At 37.7% G+C, this 26,726-nt stretch overlaps 1 protein-coding gene across 1 annotated transcript in view; it reads right to left on the bottom strand.

The window, feature by feature from the left end:
- LOC139697856 (uncharacterized) overlaps positions 1-26,726 on the bottom strand; it is a 486,545-nt gene that overhangs the window by 182 nt on the left and 459,637 nt on the right. The gene's annotated exons all lie outside the window — the stretch shown is intronic.

Below are 26,726 nucleotides of genomic sequence, written 5' to 3'. Positions count from 1 at the left end.
AACTCAAGCATCTCCATTATATTATTATTAAATTGAAGTTTAAGAGTCAGTCATAAAATGATTTGGTATGCATTCTCCCTTAATTTACACATAGAATGATTGACTTAATTTCAATAACTTTGAAGTTTGAGGTGCACCTAGAGAACTGTTTGTCCAATATTTACTAAATGGCATGAGGGGACAGAGATCACATTTATTTTTAAAGTTGTTCTGTCAGTTGGAGAGTTTCTTTTGAGATGGATATTTTCCAGCCCATAATATTCACTTTTTTTCTCCAAGGTACTCTAAAATCAGCTTGCGTTTTATAGGGTTATTGGGTATAAGTTCATTGTATAAAATGCAAGCCAATGCACAGGGAAAATACTTGCTATTCATCATTTTTTGCCCACATCAGGCATAGCAAATGGTTGTGTTTATTGCAAATTTAGAAAATTACACATGAACCTGTAGTAAGCCATAGAGTTTTAGCATTTCCTTGATTACTTCCCAAACATAATTTTTCCATAAAAACTTCCTATATAAATTGTAAATGTGTATATTGAAGCTTGTTTAGTTAAATGTCACTTGTGGTGCTGCTGAGAAACCTACTCAATGTGGGCAAATGGAATGTCCCCCCACTGCAAATACATTGTATCTCTTGCTGTATAAACTCTTCGAGTCTTCAGGCACTCAATATTTATAGCATGAGAGTGTTGTTCAATGCATGATGTGTTCCTTTGGGTTAGTACATATATCTGCCTTTAGACACTGAGACTTAAGTTTTGCATAAAAAGGTAAAATTTGAATTACCTCAAGGGGACCAAATAGAGAATATTGTTGTACAATATTGCACTTAAGCAAAATCATGGATTACACTTGACCTCATGAAAACAGGGCAGCTGAAAGGCATTTCAAAACACCTCTTACTGGGATGATAATAGGATAATGGAGTAAGTGGAAGATGGATTTAGTGGAAGAATGGAGAAATGAGTAAAAATAAATAATTTACATGTGGTCCTAAATGGCCAAAGCTTGAGAAACACGTTACAAACTGGATAATAAATCACAGAGAAAAAGGGACTACTGTTAAATGATAATTTATGGTAATGAGAAGATGCAATATACTGTTGTTCTTACATGATAAGCTGACAGTTCAAAACTCCCTCTTTTCTTAATTTTTAAATAAAAAGTGCTACCTAAATGCACAATTCCACATGGAACTTATGTTCATCGCAAGGAATGATGGATGGATAAGGTATGAAGCTGTGGTTATGGAATTTATGGTCCAGGCAGTCTTCTGAAGGAATCATCTTTATTATTGTGTGATCAGTGCCATTAAACAGAGTCAGCAAAAAGCCTTGCTACTGAACTGAAGGTGCACATTGCTGTGATTCCTAGTGGAGTGGCTCCTCCTTTGCAGCCTCTGGACTGTTCAGTCAATAAATCGTTCTAAGTATTCATAAATGAAAAATGGATTGAGGCTACCTTAATTCATCACACTTAAAGGAAGAATGAAACAACTGTTGATTTCTAATGTTTTTGAGTGGGTGAAAAAGTCCTGGTGGAAAATTAAAAGTGCTACTATAATAAAGTCTTTAAAAAATAAATATTTAGCAATGTGCAAGATGATGGAAGTGAAGATGAAATTGTGGATGAGGAAAGTGACAACCCCTCTTGTGAAAATAACCTCGTCTATAATATTAGGAGAAGTGATGATGTATTTTTGGTTTTCTATAAAGAATAAATGTTGATTTAGTTTCTAATTTTTTTATGTAAAAATTCTATTTTCTTCATATAAAATATTAGCATTAAAATACTTGGATCCTTGCCTGTTGGATCTAAGTATTTTTTTTGTGAATTCTAGCCTGAAAAGTCACGGTGCATCTTATGCATCAGCATGTCTGATGGGCTTGGAAATACAGTAATTCACTCACACACTATCCACCTATCCGTTCAACTACCAACTTGCTTGACATCACGTTGACACTTGGACTAAATGGTACTCTGCTTAAATACCAAGAGTACCAAATAGGAATCCTTGCCAATTGCATTCGTATAATGTAGTACATACAGGCCTGTATACATGTTTAGTGCAGACATAATTCTTTTATACCCAATACACCACTTGAAAGCCAATAAGTTCTGGGGATCAAGGATATTGCTGGAAAACAGATGAAGTACTATGCATGAGAGGTGGTTGTTGAGAGAAATTAGAAGAAGGCAAGACTAGTGGCTGGCAGGAGATAATGAGAGGCAATGGAATGCAGAAGACAGTGTGGATAGTATATATTATTATAACAATTATTATGGGGTCAAGGGATACTTTGTATCATGTTAGTTAGGAGGAGGCTCAGGAATAAAGTAGTGCCAAGATTCATCAAAAACCTCTGAGTGGACTACTCCTAAAAAGAAAATATCCAATTTTTATTTCCACTACTTAAGAAACTTAACTTTTCAGATTTTGCTTATAGAGTTCATCAGAACTATTAATACCATAAAGCATGTTAAATTCTAGTGATCAATGACTTAAGGAGCTATTTGCCTTATTGATACCACCATTTGGTTTCCACTGTGTTGAAGGAACCAGAAACATGAAATGCCTGGCTTTTAGATGCATTTTTTTCCGCAGGCATCACAGGATTTGAATCTCATGATCAGTAGCTAAATGCTCTACTATGTTGGTTAAAGCATATATAAACCTTCTTCTGGCCTATGTGATGGTCCATTGAGTGAAGCTCTAGTTATTCATTGCAAAGATGTTTCGTCTTTTGTAATCACATGTTCAAATTATTGCATTGGGTGAAATTTGCACATTTTGATGCAAATTTACCAGAAAAATAACAGCATTACGGTGAGGAAACACTGGTTTTAAATGTGTATATGCTTGGATGTTAATAACAACATGATGGACTTAGCACAAGAGTATTTAAAAGAAGTTGTGGAAGCTTTGAATGTCTGCACTAAAACAAAGTGTTGCATAATTTATGCAATTCAAATTCCGCTGCAGTGACTTCTATTTTCCCGACTTGCATCTGGTGTATGAAATGGGAATTTTTTTAATGGCTTAGAGGTGACAAGAACTCATCTGGTAGGTGAGGTACTCCAATCTGGCTAGTTCTGAGGCTAAAATGTTAACATCCTTCTCAATTTTTTTTGTTGGAATGACAAGTCCCAGTCATCAGCATTTATTCACAAGTAGGTAATGTTTTCAGTCAGAAAATAGTCTTGCCCTCGATATTCCCGGGATGGTCATGGTAATTGGGATTCTTGTGTGTTTGTTACTGGATCAATAGGTTTTTTAAAAACTGCAATTATGTCTTGGGAAATAATGTACACCACTGCATGTGGAGTATTTTGAGGCTCTACATTTGTTCAGCTAGTGATTTTTGTGGGTATAACCTTTAATTATTTTGCCTGAACTAGAGCCAATGTACGAGGGTCATCCGGAAAGTAGTACCCGTTCGTGAAATAAAGACACAAAAGTAAATATTAACAAACATAAAAAATTTTATTTGAAAGAGGATACTTTAAACTACTTCTCAACATAATCTCCAAGCAAATTAAGGCATTTGTCATAACGTGTGACAAGTTTCTGTATTCCTGCTGCATAGTCCTTCGCCGCCAGCTCATTGAGATACGCGAGGGACCCATCTTGCACAAATTTTTGCATAATGCAGATGGTGTTTAACAATTTCATGAACAATTGTTCGAGAAACATTGGGAAAATGCTCACAGATGTCATCAATTGTGACGCGCCGATCGTTCCTCACGAATTCGTCAACTGAGCTCACCAGTTGGTCTGTAATGACAGACGGTCTCCCCGAACGCTCATCGTCGTGTGTGTTCCCCCTCCCCATGTTGAAGTCGCGACACCACCGCCGAACAGACGACTCGTCCATTACATTGTCTCCATACACCTCCTTTAATTGGCGATGAATATCACATGGGCGAACGTTTCTTGCATTGAGGAATTTAATCACTGCCCTCACTTCACAACTGGCGGCGTTCTCAATTTTTTTAAACATTGTAAACAATCACAGAAACAACACAGGCAATGCTAGCGTCACGCAACTTGGCTCAGAGAAGGCAGACAAGCCACTGAAGCTATCTGACCTCGTCCAGCGGCTACTCGCGTCGTCAGCACTTCATGTGGCACGAACGGGTACTACTTTCCGGATGACCCTCGTACTCTACCATAAATGAATGTACTGGGGAAGTTTGCAAAGTTAGATTTGGAAAAAATTCAGAAATGGGACTTAAATTTTGATAATAATTCAGAAAAACAAAAATATTTGCATGAATTATGTATTGGTTCCATCTCATTGATCAAATGGACTATAAACTAGAAATTCAAATTGCACAATTTAGGAATTTATCACCCAAAGATGACATCTTGGGATGTGAGATGCTGGATGATTATTACCATAAAATTATGGATCACCATGCTAAAAATAAAAAATAATTTGGAAGGACAATACAGGGTATATTATAAATAACTAAAAAAATGGCAAATGCCAAAGTTAATTGCTGTGAATTGGAATCATTGAACAATTGATCATTCTTCTATGTTGCCATTAAAATGTACATGCATTTAGGGTTAGTAAATCTGGAAAATGTGTAATGTACAGAATCTGGGAAATAATGGAATTCAGGATGATAAACTGATGAGCCTTAACCTGATTGCAATGTAAACAGAAGAGGCAACTATCCAAGGTCTCTGGTACTCCAGAAATTGCTGAAATCTGCAAGCTGTCATGAGGGAATTAAGGGATTTATATCAACAGCATTATGATAATGGTTGATGATTAGTGATGGATAAAAATCATTATGCTTAGAAGATTAAAATTTTAGTATGCTTTGTTTCTTTTGGCTGTGCGCTATTGTTATATGAGAGAAAAAGGAATCCTTATATCAATCTGGTGGTAGTCAATGAGCATTAATATTTTTTAACTTTTCACCTGTGTGTTTTTTTACCCAGTTCTGTAATATTCTATGCAGTTGAATTCGACAATATTGAATTGGTGCTTGAAAATCACAGCTTTCTATTGTAATTTTATCCTCAATTGACAAGCACCATGGAAATGAAAAGAAAGAGTACATAAGTCCTTACAGTCTGCACACCAAAGGCCAATGTAGTTTGCATATTTCCTGGGAAAAAATAAATTTCCTGAGTTTCTTTCACATCTGGTCAAACTCAAGTGAAAGAAGCCATTGGCATCTATTTTGCGATGACCTGATCTTACTGGGCACCAATGCTTGTGTTCCCTCGTCTAGGCATTCAGGGTAAGTAGATAAGTAGAATTTTAATGTGTAATAAAGTTTTGGGTACTCCAGTGCCGGTGGGCGGAGATTAATAAGATACGAAGGACCTCTGCCTCACATTCAGAACGGTGAAGAAAGAAATGCTCTGAAGTAGATAATTCTCCTTTTATGTCGATTCGGGTATTCTCGATGAAAAAAGCATACAAGGAGAAGACTACGAGGGGGCGCTAAGAGCTTTAAGACGTCCTCGGAGATCGAGGGCTCGTCTCTCGGCGTGGCTCCGAGAGATATCCCGGGAAGGACGCAACCAACGGCCTCTTCTACCGCCCATGGAGGAACAAGAGGGCTACGGGATGGCGTGGGAGTTTGGCGTCGTCATTTCGCGAGAAAGGAAAAGAATTCATTCCTCTCGGAGATGGAATGGAAACGCGCTTCTTCTTCCCCTCCTTTCTTCCCCCTTATTCCCCGTCATCCCACATGAGCACCCGGGAGCTACCCCACGTAATCGTCCCCGTTTAGGAATTGAATGATTTTCGCTCTCTTTCCCCATCCCTGGGAAACCTCTTCAAAAAGAGAGAGGAACACAATGCAACGGATCCCTCCCACACTACCCAGCGATCTCCCACAAAACCCGCCACTCGCCACACCGGTTGCCAGTGGCAGAACGGGTGTGATTTCGGCAATGAACGAGAATATTTATCCGCCTCAATAGCACTGGGGTACGTAATAGAGTTTTTTTCTGAAATTCAGGATTTCGCGGGTTCGATTCCCACCTACATTGTTTTTCCATTGCTGTTTGTGATTATATCGTTATTATATGTCTTTATGAACCAATGTATACGAGGTGGTTCCTGCCGTTATTCAAGGGAAGCGATGGTTAAATTGAAACAGTGTTTCACCGTTAGAGGAACGTTTCTCAAAGCTACATGTCAATTTGCAATCCTGAAAATAGCCATCGAAGTAAATATACCTGTAAGTTCGTAAACTGTTTAATGAACGACTCGTACATTAGTAACAAGTGGCGCACTATTAATTACTCGTATCTTCAGCATATTTCTGTGGGTGAAAAATTACATAGAAATTTACACTGATTTGTAGCTTTCAGAAATGTGTTCAAGGTGATAATGAGTAAGGCAGTGAAACAAAGGATTTTGTGCACGACTACAAGTATTGATAGCTACAGAGTACAAGAGCCCATGCCAAGTATTATCCAATTTAGCAATGAGTAAGGTAGAAACTTGCCTACTTCTTAAATAATATCAAGTTAATAGAAAGATGAAATGATTAAAACTAGTCAAACATCTTAACCAATTAACCCTTAGTTAAATGATTAACGTAACTCACTGAATTAAATGACGGTGGGCAGGATCCTTTTTGTGCAATACACAAAATGACTGTCATGTTTTTGGTTCATCAAGGTCACTCGTTAGTTGACATGATAGGAGAGGTTTTTTCTGAATAATCCAAGTTGTAGGAATTCTGGTTGACTGTAATTGAAGTGTTAAAATTAATAGTCGCTCTGCCTGATAGGCAAACTTAAGCAAAGGATATTTTTCCAAACTACTATATCGCAAAGATTTTGAGCACAGTGAGGTGTGTCTCTTGCAAATATCGACGTTAAGTCTGTGTCCCAAATGTTTCCTGGCCCGTCCTCGAGGAATTGTATGAGGCGGGCTTCTGGCGTTAGTGCCTCGGAGTCCGCCGGGAATCAAGGACGAAAAATGGGAGCGGTTCTTCCATTTTTTTCGTCCTCTCAAAATTCAACGAAACCATTAAACATGACGTTCCGCAATTTTTCTTATGTCCCAGATTTAAGCAATGGAGACAATTGGGAACATTTGGAACGCTTTGGCCAATAGCTAGACCCTCAAACCTTATTTTGGGTGGGTGAATATAGGAGGAAACGAACGTTTTACGACTTGTAGTGGTATATAATCAAATCCATATATTCCCGTGCAAGGTTTTTGCATTGAAAATTCAAATATTCAACCAAATGCAAACGACCCACAATGAAGTGTTGCGTGTGATCATGATAACGTGATTCATATGAAAATCAAAATTATAACTTTATTTGTGCTCTTTCCGAGGGTAACAGGAATTCATTTACTGAAATTAATAAATGACCCAAGTCTATATACTTCTGTCACTGATATGCTTATATGGGCACTTAAAAAGTATCCAGTATTTTTGCGGCAAAAGAGTTTCGAGATTTGGACATTAATAACACAAACAACAGTTTTAATCATATAAACCTGGAGTTGAAGTTTGTTAATCCAATAATTTATAAAAGCTTAGATTTTATCAGTTTCACGAATGTCACACCAATTGTATCAAAGTAAATATAGGTGTAAAATAAAAAGGTAATGTAGGTATAAAAATAGGAATGACTTCGCTACATTGGTACTCCATGTGTGACTCTCGTAGTTTGAATGACAGAGCATAATCAAACTTCAATAACTTGGACACGAGATCACCCAAAAATGCAGCGTAGACTCTTGAGACACGACCCTAGATTCGTCCCCATAGAGATGAATTTGTTTAAGGACCTAAATCGAAATAAATTTCATAGAACATAAAGACGTATTAAAAACTAAGTTTTAAAGCATCCGAATTCCGAGAAAAATATCATCGTAGCAAAAATTTTAGAAAACATTGCAGGAATGAAATAACTCTTCGCAATAAGAACTGTTCTAAGTACTGCTATCATAGTAATGTGAACTGCACTTAACCATATCAACGACCTCCTGAAAAGAACCTATCTGTTTTATTCATCCAGCTGAATAATTCTCTATCAGCCGTGATTTCGATGGTATTTCTTTTATCTTGGATTACAATTTATACTTACAAAAATGCGATCATTAAATTTACCTCTTAATTTCTTACCAGTCCTAACAATCTTCCGCCGAACCACAATCACATAGATAATAATTTATTAATTTGATTGTTATCAGTGATTAGAAATAATAAGTAACTTTATTCATTGATTGTTATCTTAGTGGATATTTTCTAGTCATTCATTTGAGAATTTTATTCATGACTATTGTTCATTATCGTTGATGAAATGTACAAGAATGAGGAAATCAGGAAATGATCGGGGGTTGCCTCCTGATTGGTTTTTTGGAAGCTGAGCCTTAATGTGAAAATGAATTAATTTTTCAATTAGGTATTACTTTTTTGACGAGATTGTTGAGAGTTATTGACAGAACGACTCGTTCACGAACTGCTATGATTCCCGTTAAGTACGCCAGGAAAGGAGAGCGATTGAACAGTGTCCTCAACACCCGCTAAAACCTCTGATGCCCGCATTTCCTCTCCGTTCTCTTACATCAGCCCTCCATCCATTCTCCATCTCTGCTGTTCGGTTTACTCCAGTCAAGAAATTATTTTCCGCCCCAATGGCCTAACGTTCAAAATGATTCTTGGTGCCGGAGACCATGATCAATCTAGAATTATACTTCGAAAGAAAACTAATCGGTGATTTTTATTCATTCAGAATGCACTCAAAGAAATTTTCCCTTTGTAACGACTGAAATTGTTCATGACAAAAAAACCAGCCGAGCCAGGAACACGTTCACAAGGTTGTGTGATAGCACAGCGGATAGAGCGCTCGGCTACTGACCAGGCAACTCAGGTTCAAATCAGTGTGACGCCTTCAAATACCCGCCGCTGAAACCCAGGTGTGTGATGCGAAATCTACTCGGGAAACCGTGGCGCAGGAGATGGAACCATCCCTCACCTCACCTTGTTGCAGGGGCTGATCCAAGCGGGGCCCATTGGGAGATCGGGGAGATTGACCCATTGTGGGATATGTGTTTGGCCTTGATAAAATTAAAAATAAACAACCATACGCGACGCTAGTTTTGAATGCCAACCGTCCCTCAAACATAAAATTATTTACTCTAGGGTACATAGCTGTCTCTAAATTAGTGCGATAAGTTAAAAATATAACAAGATTTTCAAATTTATTTGTCGAAAATAAGGTTATAATATTACTTTTATTCGTGTGAGTAAATGGCGCCTCCATTAGATATTTCCTAGATCCGCTACTGCCATGATATGTGAATTTCATGCGATGCACTTTCTGCGCAAATCAAACCAAAGTTTGGGTTTGCCAGCAGTGGCTAATCGTGCAGCTGTCAACTCAAATCCCCTCGGCAGAAATCTAGTGAGTACCTATAATTTTTTTATGAATTTTATGTCGGAATCACTGGGCTGACCTGATGACGCGAAAAAAGTTGCTTGAGCGTTCGTGGACCAAATCGCGAGCAAGGTAAACCGTCTGATCAAAGCTATTTAAAAGAAGACAGAAATGGTTCCCATTATATCGTCGGGTTGCTAATACTCGCGTAGTTTGTAGATAATCTACTGACCATGGTCAGTAGCACCACTTTTTTATTGCGTCATTAGTTATAGAGAATTAATTCTCAATTAACTTACATCCGCGCGTGGATACTCTTGACTCACATAGGCCCGTAGAGATATGCCAATCCACAAATTACGTAATGAAATAATTAAATAACAGCATAATAACCAGATTATTTGGTTAATTATACTTTTTGACAAAAATTATTAATTTTTCAGGTTTCTTTCAACTCTAGGAATAAGATTTATTGCTTTATTTCGCTGAAGGGAGATTTATTATTTAAAAGTTTAACATCACAGCCAGTTGAGTGCGACAAAGGTAACAGTTATCATTAGGGCCCGCTGCAAACAATAATGTGAAAAATTATGATTGAAGCGAGAATATCTCCTCCTTCTTTCTTACATTCCTATTAAGGATTCATTTTACATTAACCTGAAAAGATTTGGTACCCAAAACTTCTGCGATTCCTTCTATATTTTCGGTGAGCTAGCTGTCGCGGAAATTTCAGGTCGCATCATAAGCAGATTTTGGACATACAGGTTGTTAGGTACCTTATTCCTGATGATACCACCTTCAGCTGTTGCGAAATCAAGTCCGGCGACAACACCGTACACTCAAACGACAACCACACGAACAGGTAATATTCACGCTATTTCTACAGCATGGGCATACACAACGGTAGTTGGGAGGGGAAAACGCAAAGGATGCACATTAAAGTACTTAATTACGCGGAATAAATGTAATAATGCTGAATGGAAGGCAGGACCATTTTAGGGTGAAAGCTATCAAGGTAGGAAAGTTAGCCTTAATTCGCCAGGGAACACATTTATTTGGACTCTGTTGAGTACGATAGAATATAATTGTTATTTTTCCCCTAGTAATATTTTATATACTTTTCTGGCGTTTCCGCGGAGAACCTTGTAAAATCTGATGTTTTGAAGACACCTCGCGGGTATATTGCCAATAAATGCTGTTATTATAGTATCTTTTCTGAAGGGGAAATGGTCCAGTAATTAGGTGACGTTCATCCGGAAAGAGATCGTCATAATACTTTTTTTAACGAGGGGAGTGGTTCTTTAATCACAATTTTTTTTCATTTATATGCACTCATAAACTTTCATAGTTTTGAATATAAAGTTTTCAAAACATTTGCTTCAAAATATTTTTCTATTTCTAATGAAAAAGACTTCTCCCGTCTTGGCGTATTCCTACGTGTATTCCAGTTTTCCCAATCGTTGGGCCATCTAAAAATTACCTAAGTATTTTGGTTGTTGCAATTTTTTGTTATTTTTACTCCATGGAAAATTTTAATGTTTCAACATTTCTTTTTCTCAAAATAACACGGTCCCTCCCACGAAACATGCTTGCTTGACCTATGGAATCACTCTATTAATAAACAAACGCTATTAGAAAAACTGGAAAAAATTTTAATCCGGTAACCTAACCAAATTCCATCCTTTGCCTTAATTACTACTATATTCAATGAAATGTAAGGACTTTTAAAATATAATTTGTGACTACATTTATTTACTCCGATCAAATTAGGTTCTACTCGAATCCAGGTCTCCTCATCAGTGACGGAGGTATATTTTTATTTCACCATGTCAAAACTTTGTGTTGAGGGAAAAAACGACGATTCAGACATGACTCGTACTAGATACATGCGCAGAGGAGAAAAATTTCAAGACGAAATAAAATATATTAACAACAAATATTGTAAACCTAAAGAAGTTAATCGAAAAAAGGAAGCATTGGTCCATTTTATAATTTGAACAAGTGAAGGCAAAATAAAAAATATACAAGGACCAAGAAAACTTGGGTTTAAATCATTAAGCTCGATACATCCTATACGATAATAGGGGGAAAATGTAGGCTCTTTTAGGTTTAATTCTAGGCTAAGTCTATCAATTGTTGCGTTTTTTCAGTAATCATCTGTGAGTATACGTATAATTACATAAGGCCCTTATACGTCCATCAAAGTCACATTCGCTAATTAGCAGTCCTTTCTTTCAAATTTGCCTTCATTGACATTCGAAAGGTACACTTGTCTCTAACACTTTTTCGGAATTGTTTCCTTGGTACTTCCCAACGATCATATCCGGTGAATAGGTGGATCATCGCCTTCATTTTGAGCTCTTGGATTCAGTCTCATGTCGAAGTCAGTCATAGTCTGGTCGGAAGTTTTTCATTTTAAACATAAGTGACTTCACCAGACTCCATATTCGGAAAGGCATGACGTATCTACACTCTTTCGAGGTATATTGGATATATGCCAAGGGTAGAGAGAAAAATTTAAATAATTTGGCGAGTGCAATGGGTAAGTAGCAATTATTGCCAAGTCTGAACAAAACGCTATACATTCACAGAGAAAACAATTTTAAACAAGTTGTGGATTAAGGTTGCACAGAGAACGTATCTTAAATACGTATTGCCCTCTTTCGTTCGGGCCAAAGTGATGTGAAAAGGTGAACAGATTCAGAAAGAGATGGGGAAGGCGTAAGTAAAAATATTTTCTACATTCCAATTCTTTTTTACGAATAGTATTAAAGATTTTTCTCTTACAGGTTTCTCCTGGCAAGCTTATTTGAATTTTAAGCGGTACTAGTATGTACGTACATATGCATTTCAACATCTCCAAAATTCAACATGCAGGCATACTGGCAAAATCTGGAGGAGAGTATGGCTCTTCTACAAGGTTTCCTATTATATGAAGAAGGATTGAGACCAGTAAAAGCTTGTGCTCAAGGCTTGAGACACAAGATTGCTCTATGCGGCGGCCATGAGTTGCGCTTAAAGGTGATGCAGATTCTTTATATGTCAATTGATATACATGATGCGAGTCATATTCTTGATAATGACGAAATACGTCGAAACGGATAATTATAAATAAATTGAGCTTAGAGCTATAAAAGACCATTCCACGAAGTACACCAGCCTACAATAAATTCTACACAATAGTAAGATCCAAAAATACCATCTATAAAAATGCTTGACTTACAATAGATGATTACCATAATAGTAAATGCCATGACTCGTAAAATGCTAGCAGCGGGCATTTGATATGAAAGTAGTTGTGCTTTAATTTTCACGATGGTTTGACACCTCGTCTTAAATTCACAGGTACCTATAATTATTAAAATACGAAATAATAGTCAGTTGCCATAGCAGTTAGAAGGATTACGTAATAAAATAATAAGCACAAAAATATTATATTGAGAAGGCTGAGAGACATTCTTTATTCGACGCCTATAGTAGCATCATTGTTATGTGCTAACGAGCCCCACTGAGATTCGGCTCTCACTCCTACCTTGAAGGGCGAGCCCTCTTATCGCCCTTGCGTCCTCTCCTCTACACCGGTCCAACTCCAGTTCTCTCCCGCCGACGAGACCAATTGGGTTCCAAACGAATGGTTCCCTTCTTCACCCCCCACTCTGACACACACACACATTCCTATCTCGCCCCAAATTCCCTTCAACTTCTCCACCCTCCAACTCCCCGCCATCCTTTTCCATTTCCCAGACCACATTGTTCCCCAAACGTGAAGTGCAAACTCTCCTGACTCCGCCCGGCACTCATGGATTCTGAAATTTTCTCCAGAGCTCCCGGGGACTCTCCCAGCGACGGGGGCGGAGAGAAGTGCGAGCGGCCAAGGGGAACGAGAGAGAGGCACAGGCGGCGGAGGCCGAGGACGCGGTCTACCGGTTCGGTTCATGAATAGCGAACGGCGTTTCACCAAATCATATCACATCCAGAACTGCATAATATATTCTCGGCACGCTGGGGAACGGAGACGGGAGTGGAGACACGCCAATGGGAACTGAGCGACTCACACGCATCGCAGCGTGGTAGAGTGGTGACACGTTTTATGGTCAGGGTATTATTAACTGCGAACGATTATTAAAGTTCATTAAATTGACACGAATTTAATTCATCAAAGATATTATACTTACTGTAGGTAGATTTTGGACGGTCCTCATAGCTATTTACTTTTACTCATCACGAAAACTTACTTTTGTATACCCAGAATTTGTTCCTCCTTCATTCTTTCGTCAATTCTACCTGCCTTCATTGTCATCTGAAAAGCCACCCTTTTTCCTTCATTTACCCAGAATTCTTCCTTCTATCACGGCCTTCTACATCTCACTATCTTTCAATATAATTCCTACTCATTTTCTCTGCCATTTTAAAAATTTCCTCCAAACAACTTCTTCTCTTTGCCTATCATTTTTAAAACTATTGGATTTTTCTTCCTACAAGTCCTTTTAATGCATATTAAGTGCGCAATATATTTTACTAAGCTTCATAATTTTTCATTGAATGATTGCTTCAGTCGTTAAATTAGTTAATAGGTCTCAATCCTTAATTCTTCCCCTTTTAATGCTAACTCTCCTACAACTTAATAGCTTTTTCGTCCAACATCCCTCTTTAATTGGGACCAACGTCCTTGTACTTAGGCATCTCTATAGCGCTTACCCGTCTAATATTATCCGTCATTAACATGTCCCTAACCAATTCATTATGTTTAAAGCTGAGCGATATTGTAGAAATCGCACTACAAACTTTATTCATACATTGGTATTCACTTTTCAACTCTATCGTATCTAATGATTTAAAATAAAAGTAAACCGGTTGCGCACATATACATGTTGCGCACGTATACATGTATCTGACATTTTCCAAGCCTCTGCTTTCATTCGAAAGGATTAAACTAGAAATCAAATTGGTTCGACGGAATTGTACAGGAAATATGCAATTATAGAAGAGGAGTCATACAATAAAACAAACAAATCCCTTACCCAGATGGGAAAATTTTATTTTCTCTTAATATATTTTGCTTATTTCAAAGAGAATAAAAATGACACTGGAGTAATAAAAATTTTATCTATTAAAAAAATGATGAAAAGTTCAATAAATAATATAGATTATATATGGAGATTGGCTGCCACCACACAAGCCTTTGTTTTTTCTCAAAGTTCGCCTAGGGGTGGCACAAGGCATGATACCATTGTGACACCATTGGAAGCAGCTCGAAAAATAAATTACTAAATTTACGTGAAATTCATTTCCGCTTTCTTTTAGGATCGAGTGGGGTCACAGGCGACTGGTTTGGGTTATTAACGGGAATTTAAATCTCTTTAAAGTTCACTTAAATTAGTCGGCCGATGGAAAAAAACATAAATTTGTCTTTATAATCAAACTTGGGACGATTTCATATAATACACCATATCGAGATCAAGGCGATGAGTAAAATTTGGTCTTTAGCTGAACAAATGGTATACTTAGAGGGGGGAGAAGTGCAGTTTCATCGATCGTAATTCAGAGACCGCTTTGGGGTTTGTTATTCAACTCAAAGAACTAATTTCAGAACGTTTACCATTGAAATATTTCCCCAACTCCATGATAGCAGTCCCAAAGCGCAATAATTTAATTTCCTGCTCCACCCGTGAACAAAGAAGGGCGCGCTTCGATTTGTGGTCCCGTGCCCGAATACGCAAACTTGGCTCAAATTTGCGATCCACGAGAGATTGGCAAGTCGAGTGTGTTTACGATAACGGAACGAAACCGAGAAATTGCAACCTGGAGTGGATCAGGCATGTGGTGCATTTGTCCCCTGTGGGTGAGGTGGCATAGGAAAAAAACGAAGACACATTGTTCCGTTTAATACCTGCGGTGACTAAATTGACATCAAGCACGCGCCCATTTAAAGTAAAATGCTCACGTTAATGAACGGAATTATAGTGAGATTTAATTAAACGAACCACTGTAGGATCTATGGCAAAAATAAATAGTCTTTGTCTCGTTGTCTTTTTCAACTCAAAAGACGTTATCCGCCAAGAGTTTGTGACTCAGTGACAGAGTGTGAACGGTAGGTTTTACGTGGAAGTCCTATGTCCTCGAAAGGCTGCGGAAATGAGTGCAACGCATCAGGAAGGAGGTATTAAAGCTGTAGGTTCAGACTGGGGCCTGCTTTATGACAACGCGCCGTCACACAACGCCTCCTTCGTGACTGAGTCACAGGGACAGGTCATTCATGCATTGTTGTAAACACTTATTATTGCAGGCGAGCGGTCGTCTGATAAGAAACGGAAAAAAGGAAGGTAGAGAGAGCGGATTAGAGGAAAAGGTAGAAGAGGGAAGGAATACAAAGACTGAAGAGGAAAACAGAGACAAGGCAGATGACACACCGGAGAAGGAAATGGGGTGGCGACTACATTTGCGGAAAGCTTAGTTTTTAGGGCAGATGTGATAACAAATGGAGGAACGCAATGAGTTCCACTGCGTTAGAGTAGATGAACCCTCGCACTGCACACCACTGTACTCCGATGCCTGGAGTCACACGACTCAAATTATCCTTAAAACCCACACCACGTATTACAATAAATCGATACTTAGCTCGAAATAGTTTCTATATCCCTTGATTCCATCCAAAATGCCTAGTCTTTCCCTCTCTCTCTTCCTCGCTTTCCCAGCATTCTCCCCTCTACTACCGCGCTCAGCGTCCCATTATCTCTCAGTATCTTCTGCATCCATTTGTCCTACCGTACTCATATTTCTCTCAACAACTTCCATCTCCTCTACCATGCCTGTTGCTATCAATTTATTTACTTCACTCTATTTTATATCTTGCTTCCCTCCCCACAACCACATGTCAAAAGCCTTCAATTTTAACTCATCCTCTTGCCTTTAGGACCAAGTTTTGGAGCCATACAAAGCTAAGCTCTACATTAAAGTTTTCTATGAGCTTCTCTTTACTCCAGCATAATAGTGTGTCACGGGGTATTTAGTATCATTCTCCTCGGTATGAAGAGAATCAAATTCTATTTGCCATAGCGGGATCTTTTCTTTGTTTTACATCACAATCGCTCGTCACCAGCCCTGAAGCAATTCATCGCGAATTTTCTCACATCGATATCAGCGCGCATGAGTGCATACAGTGCTTTATTCTGGTAGTTCCCCGGGGATTATTCCTTGTCAAAAGGGCTGATGCTCACATAATGGGCAGTGCGCATGCCGGCTGCAGACCGTGTTGTGCACAGGCTGTGTCGAGAGCACTCCCACATTGACGGGTCCCAGGCCGGCGGAGGTCCTCAGGCAACCGTACCCCGTCTTCCAACGGAATATGCCGTAAAACATAAAGTTGGGTTTGCAACCGTGGATAGTTTGGAGGAAGAATGATCATTGCTTCTTGAATTGACACAATATTACAGGAAGGGAAGTGAGAAGGAAGGTGCAATAGTGGAAAGATCTTGAGTCATAGTCGCTGGCATCGGTGTGTCCATGCACAAGGGTGCTACTTTGAATAATTTTAGTAATTTGTACTTTAATCTGAAATAAATATTTTTTCCAGAATTTATTCTTCTTATTTCTGGGAAGGACCCTGTACGTCTTCAGTTATCGAGCCCAGACTGAGTAGCATAAACATATTATTTTGGGGAGAAAAATGCATTTTTATTACTTGTATTAACAGTAACCCAATGGGGTAGGTTACCTTTTTGATGGACCATATCTTCCTTAACTAACATTACACAAAATATCCTTAAACTCCATACTTGATACAAAAAGGACTCCATTAATTAACTCTGCACACTTTCTGCCTCCCATAATTCCAACCAAAATACCTATTCGCTTCCTTCCTCGACTTCGTTCTCCAAGAATTATTCGTATCCTCTGCGTATTACTGTCTTCAGCATCCCAATCCCTCTCAGTTTCCCCTTCATCCACTCATCCACGCCTCCCAAGAGTCATCTCTCATCCTCTATCATACCTGGAACTTTATCGTTATTTTTCCTTTCTATCCATTTTCTTTTTCTATTCTCTTCCAAACCCATACCTCAAAATTCGCCAATCTACACTTATTCTCTTGCCTCATCGACCAAGTATGGAACTATTAAAACAACTCCTCATGTGAGTATTCACGTATTTTATTTATACCTTTCCTTTAGATGTTTGTCATTAATTATATTATAAAAGATTCTATATTATGATAAATATTTATAATCAATAATGACAAAAGAAAATAATAATAATACATAAAAAACTGGCATTCCTAAAACGTATCAGTTTTGAATTTCTATATTTCGCCATCCCTAAAACATATATGAGAGAATAATAAATGATTTGAAAGGAAGAAAAGCACGAGTGTGCACTTTGTCAATCCTTACGTTGCTCATAATTATCTGTATGAATGTTTTCAGTTCCATGACAAAATTAGCATACCTGTATTGTCCGTGCATATCTGTAGCATGATATCGTTCATAGTGAATGAAAACGATCAGGTATCAACGATTAGTGTTTTGCTCATACATTGAAATGAACATAACATACTTGAGATGAGCAAAAATGACAGAAAATATTAGAAACTGAAAGTAACATTTCAGAACCTTGGAAAACAGCGAAACCCCTCGAGTTGCCAGGGTGTGAAACTTTAAGTTCTGAACGGTGAACCTTAAGTGATCTAGTAGGGTTATCTCGATCATGGAAACATGATGTGCCATTGAAGCTGGGAATAAACTCAATCATAATGACCGATCGGAAATAAAACTCATGCTGAACAAATCGGGATCCAGCCATCTCTAGCAGCGTGAGATATGATGATAATTAAGATGCTCAGGGATGAACTTCAACTGTACCCTTTCATACCACCAATATAATATTATGACATGATTCTAATAAACTCCAAATACAATATTACGACCTGGGTGGTCAATAAAGGGGCTAACAGAAGATGATAAACAGGTGCATCAGGATGTACTCAGGTCGATTCCACCCGGAGTGCAATACACCGATTGCGCTGGCCGTTAGGCATATCCCAAAAAACAATTTTCGAATGCAAGAAGTCAAAGGATAATATTTTTATTTTTTTATCAGAAAAGAACCATAATGACTCGAGAAATAATTAAATTCGGTCTCATTAGTTCACTACAAACCAGGGCTACAAATGGGCTATGTTCAAAATTCTGGTTGAAAGTATCGATTTTATACGTTAAATTCATACCGAGGATATTTTTTCGTGAGGTTTTATGATTTCCACAAATTTGAAAAATACTTTGGAGTTATCTCACTAAGTAATTGTTTGTTTTAATGATTTTATGGTTTATTTATTTTTTGGAGTTGAAACTTATTTCTCTCATGCACCTAAAGCTGTTCCTCACGTGCGAACTGCCTAACCTCAGATTCGCTACCAGTTTCCGTGGTCTAACCTCGCCTGATTGGCAGGAGCTATAGAAAATCATTGAAAATATTGGTTCTCAATGATTCAGGTTATTAATGGAACTAATAAGTACCATATTACAACTTTTTTATGTAAAGCTTGGCTTGTTAATATAAAGTTTGGCTTTGGATTAATGTATCTTCTATTTTGCAGTTGATATCCACAATCATAAAGGCTTCCTTGTTGTTTTGCGGATTCTTTTTGAGAACATTGGATATTGAATAGTTTGGGTAACTGCTTGCTCTGTTAACTTGTAGATTGGTTGGAACAAATAATATTCATATAGTGTGTAGCGCGCAAACAATTAATTCATATTTCGACAAGGACTTCGGTTTAACGGACAATAACTGCAACATAAGGAGCTTGGGAGTATTGGATTTGAGAGAGAATGATGATGTATAAAATTGATGAAATAACTGGCGGAGATGCTTTGCGGAAAATAAAAGAAGAAGTCTAAGGAAAGCTCTGGAAAGAAGAAGGGATAAACTTATCCGATACACTCTGAGACACTATGGCTAGATGTAGACAGTCATCGAGGGAAAGATGAACGGGAAGGACAACGGAGGGAGATAAATGGAACCAATACTGACAGGCGTCAAAGAAAAGAAACAGATCCTGAAAAAATTGAACACAAAAGAAATACAGTGGACATTGAGAGGTAATCCGATAGGAGAATAGAATGAGGAACTGAGCCATACCAATAAGATTGATAGCCACTAACAATAATGAGGTTTCATGCATTACATCATCATTATTTAATTTCATTATCACACCTTTAATTGTTTCAGTATAATCCCCATAACATTCAAAAGAGAACCCGAAAGATACAATTTTATGAATTTTATCCGGATTCAATTAATTGAATCACCGAAGAATTGAATTTATAATGCTGTACATTAAAAAAAGTTAAACAATTATACTTCTAGTACGGCATGTTCTTAATTGAGAACAATCCAGAAGTTCATTGTTGCTTTTATATAACCATATAACCATAATCGACACAGGGAAAGGAACCGGCCCCCCTACCCTGATGTGTGAATTTCACACGCCGTCGGGCTTAGTACTGGGTGAACTCTACCATTACCTGCCAAAACGATCTTTGGGCTGATTACTGTGTATATGGTTTTTTTTAAATGCAAAGTGGACCCAGTGCAGCAATCAATCAATGATCAGCATTCGGATGAACGCTACATTTTGGATCAAAATTCCACAGCTATTATTAAAAATTTAGAGATAAAAGCGCTTCATTAGAAATTATAAAATATGCTAAATTATTTTTTTAATGGAGCATATCCTCATATCTGCCCTAATATTTGGCTTAACGGCCCGTTTAGCTCAGACTGGTTGGATTTTTTTCTTCCTTGCAGTTTGCTTTAAATACTAAAACCTCTATTTAGTTACAAAACGAAAATGCATATCCCTCATCAGACTATAATTTTTCATTTTTATTGGAAAAATTGGTACCCAATCATATTAAGACCAAAACGACCAAAATTGTTCTATTATTCTCATATGTCTATCATTTTGACTATAACTTGTAAATTTACGGTGATATTCACATTATGACTACAAAAAACGAGCAGACGGCAAGAAAGAATTTTGATATGTTGCTCAGCTGGTTTAATACTACATGTATGCCAATTTCCATCCTATGCATTTATTACCTGTTCAGTGTTTCGGCACGGAAATCTGGTGACCTGTTTCAAGTCCATCGAATTTCATCTCAATATCATCAAGTTATTCATACACTGTTCGGTATTTGGCAAAATTGTGTTTACACCTATCATTTCGGGGCCGCAACGGTGCCTCTAGCATAAATAAACAAAATAAAAACCGACGAATGAACCGCACCCAAATCTCGGATATTCGCTTCATGTGATATGACTGGCTAACACACATGACCATTAATCCAAAATCAATCCCGGTCAAGTTAAAAGATTTTTTCGTAACGAATCCACGTAATCCTGGAATTGGTATTTTTTTCAAATCTTTCCATTAAAAAATTCAAATCTTTTAAGCTCTTCATAGCTTCGTATGCATTCAGTTTCACGTATTCATTACTATGTATGTACTTTTCAGTTTCATGCCGGCGCAGTCGAGCATGAATATCAAAAGGCGTGCGAGGGGAGAGAAAGAGGGTTTTTTTAAAGAGCGAAGGGAAGTTCCGAGCTATATTATTTTCAACCGATAACCTTATTCGAAAACAGAATTCGACGTCTAACGTGATTATATTATTATGTAAGAGGTCTCATTCGATATTTCTATTAATAATACCGGATACTTTATTTGATATTAAGTATATCGGATAGAAAGGGTAATTTCATTCGAGAATCATGGCCTTAAATACTCTTACACCACGTCGTTATCAATTAAGAAATGTACTACTTTTGTGACAGAGATGAAATTGTTGAAGTCGCATGTCAAACCTAGTCTAGGAGTGACTTTCAGAAGTGAAGTGGGCTTAAGGGCTCTGACCTTTGTGGCATATGCTCATTTTAGTTAAATGTTCCACGTTAAAAATAGGGTTGGGTGAGGAAAGAGAAATCAACTAGAAAAAAGATACAATTATAATTAGAATATAGCTAATTTTTTTACAGCAAGATAACATTTTTTTCTTATATTTCTTTTTACAATAGGACCAAAAAATGTAGATTCTTTCAGAAGAAAAGGACAAGTTCAGGGACGAGAAGTTTCATTTGTTTGAAAGAAATTGTTGAGATGTAGCCAAGTTAAACTCTTTAGTGATATTTGAAAAATTACGTCGGTATAGTTAAAACATAGTGAAATCCAATTTTTCGGTATTTTATTACCAAAATGTAGAAGCTTTTAGCAGACCCAATTGAGAATTTTGATTGCTCCTTAAATTTTGTGAGGGTTCACTCTCCGTAACAGGCCCTCAAATTTCTCCTACAGTTGATTAATCGCGCTCCAATGCGATACGGCCAATTCCGAATGAAGCACAAAATTGAAATCAATTGTTCGTCAATCACTTGATATTCCATTTCATTCCTAGCGTGTGAAAAAGAGGCACTGGAAAAACAAGTTCGAATTACAAAATGCTTGTCGTTCCAGGTTACAGCTTTGTACGCTCTTCCTATCTATATTGATCTGTTGGAAGAATTCAAGCAATATTTCACTAAAATTTATCCATTAAAATTTTTAGGCCAATTATTTTTCTTATTCATGCCATTCCTAACTAAATGGTTGGTTCAGTGTACAGGCATTAGACAGAAATAATTAGATTTAAATTGGACCCAATAGCTGTTTCATTTCTTTTCCCTGTTTTGATTTCCGACTGTTTTTTGTGTGAGTTCAATAATACCTACCACCAACATCGTTTAATTTCGACGGTTGAAGGCTAAGCTCATTTGAAAATATATCGTGCAGAATTCAAAATTAAAACCTTCGAACAATGGGGAGCGATTCCTTTCCCTGTATCACCTATAGTTCCAATAGCACAATTGATAATAAACTCGATTTTGGTGCCACAGGGTCTGTACATGTACTTTGATCACCCAAAAGTACGATTACTTCAGTCCTAGAACTGAATTACTTATCTTTTAAATTTAATAGTCAAATTATTAATATTGCAAATTATTTTCGTCTTTGTATCTGTCAGTTTATCCAAGTACCTAATTCAATAAACACAAAGGTTATGCGTTTTTCCATAAAGAGAAAGGCTAAGCTAAATGTTGAAATACGAGAGAAAAAAACTAGAGCAGGTGGAACATTTCTCGTATCTCTGACGTGTTTTGCACCAAATGGTTAAAGTAGCAAGGACATAAGGGGAAAAATTGCACTAGGCAAAGCAGAATTTACCAGAAGGAGAAAATTGAGGACATTGATGTTAAGAAAAGGCTTGTTAAAACATTGATATGGAGCTTAGTTATGTATGGCGCGGAAACATGTTCACTGAAGTAGGATAATAGGCGTAGACTGGAGGTTTTTAAATGTGAGCGTGGAGAAGTATGGATGAGGTGGAGTAAACAGAAAAGAAAACAAATGAGGAAGTGCACGGTATGGTGGTGGAGGAGAGAGGATTGCTTGGAGAAGTCATAGGGAGGCAGAAAAAGTGGATGCAAAGCATATTTTTTGGCAATGAGATGTTGAAAATTGTGACATAGGGGAAAACGTCAGGCAAATGAGGAAGGGGCAGGAATAGGGTAGGGGTACTGGACGGAACGAAGGGAGAAAGAAAATGTATGGAATTGAAGAGGGGCTTGCTTTAGAGTAGGATATTGGGTTGTGTTTTGTAGGAAAGACAAAAGAATTGATGAGAGAATATTTTGGTAGCTAGGGTCCATCCAAATTCTTTAACTGGTAGATTACCTATAATAATAGAATAATAAAGTGGAATAAAGGAGAAGTGGGATGCTTAATATTTAAAATTTCCGCTAGCAATAATATTGTGAATATTAAAATTACAGAGTTTAAAATACCATTATCTTTAAGTTATGGCAATAGATTTATCGATGAATTAGTCTCACTATTAGTAAAGTCCCATTGATTATTTTTTTAACCCAGTAAAAATGTAAATTATATATCATGGTGATTTTATATCGAGAAAACATTTCATCTTTCTAATGTGTCAATTCGTCCGTAAAAGTTAAAAAACCATTTTGGGTAAAATAATTCTGAAATACTCTTCGATTGTATTGCAATGATGATTGCTGACTCCTCTCAGTGAAAAACAGACTATCTGATGTGGATCCACCACTTATCTAAAATGAGGAAAAAACTGATCTTAGTGATGCGAAAGAGGAGCAAGATCTGGTAAGCGATTTTCTGGTAAGCTAAGATGACAGAACATTTTTTTTTCATCTAGATGTGGTATAATGATGGCGCTGAACCACCTGTGGGATTACGTAAAAGGGCGCCGACCCATCTCATATCCACGCCATTCAAGATCGAGTTTAAATTATTGGTACAGTATTAATTTTTGAGCACACAAAAATTATCGTTTCAATTCATGGTAATCAATTGATCCGCTTCCATAGGTAATTAATGCACGGAATCAAAATGAAAAGAAAATTACGTATTTTTTGGCTATGGTAATAATGGAAATCCTACGATTTTTCAATGGATACATATTTTTGAACTTTCTACATTTTCAGGCATATACGTATAAGAAATTGATGAGATTATTCTCCTGCTCACTGGAGTGTCATCTGTACCTTAGATTATAGCCCCTTATCTCTCTTACGTTCTAAATAAGGTAGTAAAGGATGATACAGAGCATTTTAATTGGGGATCGAATGTTGAAGACTGATGGATGGGAGAACGTAGGGGGGTGAGGTAGTAAGAGGGAGGGCCAGTCATATTGGACGGAATAATGGAGGAAGAATGTATGCAGAACTGGAGAAGTTTGGTTTAGTCAGGGGTGTCAGGGTGTTTATTTTTAATGGCAATATTCGGTTTGTGTTCATACAGAACCTACTTTAAACGGTATTACAGGGTTCGTCCGGAAAATAAGTGTACTGAGCTCAGGAAAAAAAAATTATTACACTTTTACATATCTTAAGCTAATATTCCTCAAAATAGGACCCTTGTGAGTCGATACACTTGTTCCAGCGGCGTTCCCATTCCTGGAACGCTCCCGCGAAGGCATCATCGGGAACCTCTCGAAGACTCGTCGTCGACCTCTTCTCTGCCCTCCACGAACATCTTGTGCCACCGAAATATCATGTTTCTGGACATGGCTGACTCCCCGTAAGCCTGGTTAATCATACCGACAGTTTCGGTAGACGATTTCCCAAGCTTTACCGCAAATTTGATGGAATAACGCTGCTCCAAAAACTTCGGCATCGCGTTCCGTGACGTGGGTCGAGCGTGGAGGTTCGCGTTAACAGAGCTCCTCACTACACCACAGCTCAGAGCCGACTGCCTTTTTCAGCGTCGCTTGCCAACATACCCCCCTCCAATCGCAGCCCGTCAGAGCGGTGCTGGGCGCGCCTGGAGCGGCGCGCCCAGCCCAGGAGTCAGTACATATTTTATTTTCCGGACGAACCCTGCATACCAATTTAATTATCTCTCTTTACGCTTCCCAACGACTAAAACTTTGACAGGGTGGAAGGGCTCATGTGTTCTGATGACCCCTAGAGCTGTGCTGGCAGGATCAATGATATTTGCTCCTGTTAGGGTCACTCACCCAATCGGCCAAATGGTAGGAGTCATACGAAAGGTAGTCCGCCAGCGTTTGTTACTCATTTAGTTTGTCCTTTTAATGATAGTGCCACATTAAAAAAGCTATTGAGAATGCAACGGGAGAACACTTAAATTATTCATACCAGGAAAATATGATGGACAAAAGTATTAGAATGAGCTCTCGGCACCACGTATCTCGCCATTTTAGATGGAATGAAGGGGGGCAAGAAAGTTTGCAGAACTAAGGAATGTCATTATCATTTTTATATGTTGCATGGGGTTTAAGGATATTTTTTATCATGCCGGGTAAGGATTAGGAGTAAAATAGTGTATAGTACCAAGGCCCATCAAAAATATACCCTAACCCAGTAGACTACTGCTGAAAGAATGCCATAATTTTTCATCCGAGATATGTCTGAGGTGAGATTTCATAGATGATGTGACACAATTACTTCCATCGTAAGTAACCGCCATCTCACGTTACTTCTACAGCAATACTCTTTCTAAAAACACGCCTCTTATTCTCTGACACCTCATTGGTAGCTGTATGAGTTATGACTGTGTTTGAAGGGAAAACCTTCAACCAATAAGGTAGTCAAATCCATCCCATCAACGTTTAAAATTCACACTTTCTAATCTCACATCAATATTTCTAATGCCGTTAAGTTGTTTTTTTTACCGCCAATATTTGAAAATGGAAACAAGGATATCATGGGAAAAGAAATTATGACAGTGTTTATATTTTGAATTGAAAACTTTTCCCGTACTCTGCACATTCATGACCACATCCAGATTGTAAGATATAACAAATTAATGTACTTGATCTCGTGGGTGCGGTTTCTGTGACTTTTATTCTACTTATTGTTATATTAGTTTCTAACATAATGTCACGCTCAGTTGGAACATTTCAATAGGTATTAATTTACCAAATTCTGGAAAATAAATTGCGATGGAAGAATTATTTTTTTTAACATTTGCAGGGTAACAGGTAGATATTTTTCGTCATGGGAATCATAATTTGTTCTAACTAATCCTTACAGAATGCATAGCTACGATTTAAGGAGAATGATAGAGTAATATATATTATTCTGTATTTAGTTTGTCAAGAAATCAATTTACGATTAAATTTAAAAAATTATAATGCCATGATATTCAAAACAATCTCTTGGGAAAACACAATGCGCCAAATGTGTAATCAAAATTTGAATACTCCCATTTTTTCAGAATTAAAAAAAAATGTAACTGTACGAGTCGTATATGAAAGGAAAAAATGTCAAAAAAGAGGCTTGAAAAATCGTTTGATTACTACTCAATTTGTAAACGTAAGCAAAAAGCTGTTTCTTAAAGTTTTTGGACTATTGAAAAAAAAATTTGCAATTAAGTTAATAAGAAACCCACTTTACTTAACCGCAGAAAGCCCTAACCATTGGCAACATATTTTGCTTTTGACAATAGGCATTTCTGGTGCAAGCAGGTATAGTTTCCGCGAAGCAAATAATATCACTCCGCTCTTCCTTACCCTGCTCATCTTTCCCTTCTCTCCAGAAATTGAATTATTCCGGTTTCCAAGTGATTAAGACGGCGTCCTTACGAACCCCATCACAAACCCCCGCGATGATGGCAGGTAGGGCTTGTCGGATGTAAAAAGGATCCCCTGCAATCTAAATTTCGTCCTTAATCAAGTCCGGTTCAAGAGAGGGAGATTGGTGTGTGTGTGGAGGTGAGTGCGTGTCTGTCGTCTGTCATTCGTCTCCTCGCTCACCCCTT

This window comes from Hetaerina americana, unplaced genomic scaffold (assembly GCF_022747635.1).
Source record: "Hetaerina americana unplaced genomic scaffold, ioHetAmer1.1.p SCAF_8, whole genome shotgun sequence".
Classification (NCBI taxonomy): Eukaryota; Metazoa; Arthropoda; class Insecta; order Odonata; family Calopterygidae; genus Hetaerina; species Hetaerina americana.
This window is presented reverse-complemented; position numbering and strand designations above follow the sequence as displayed.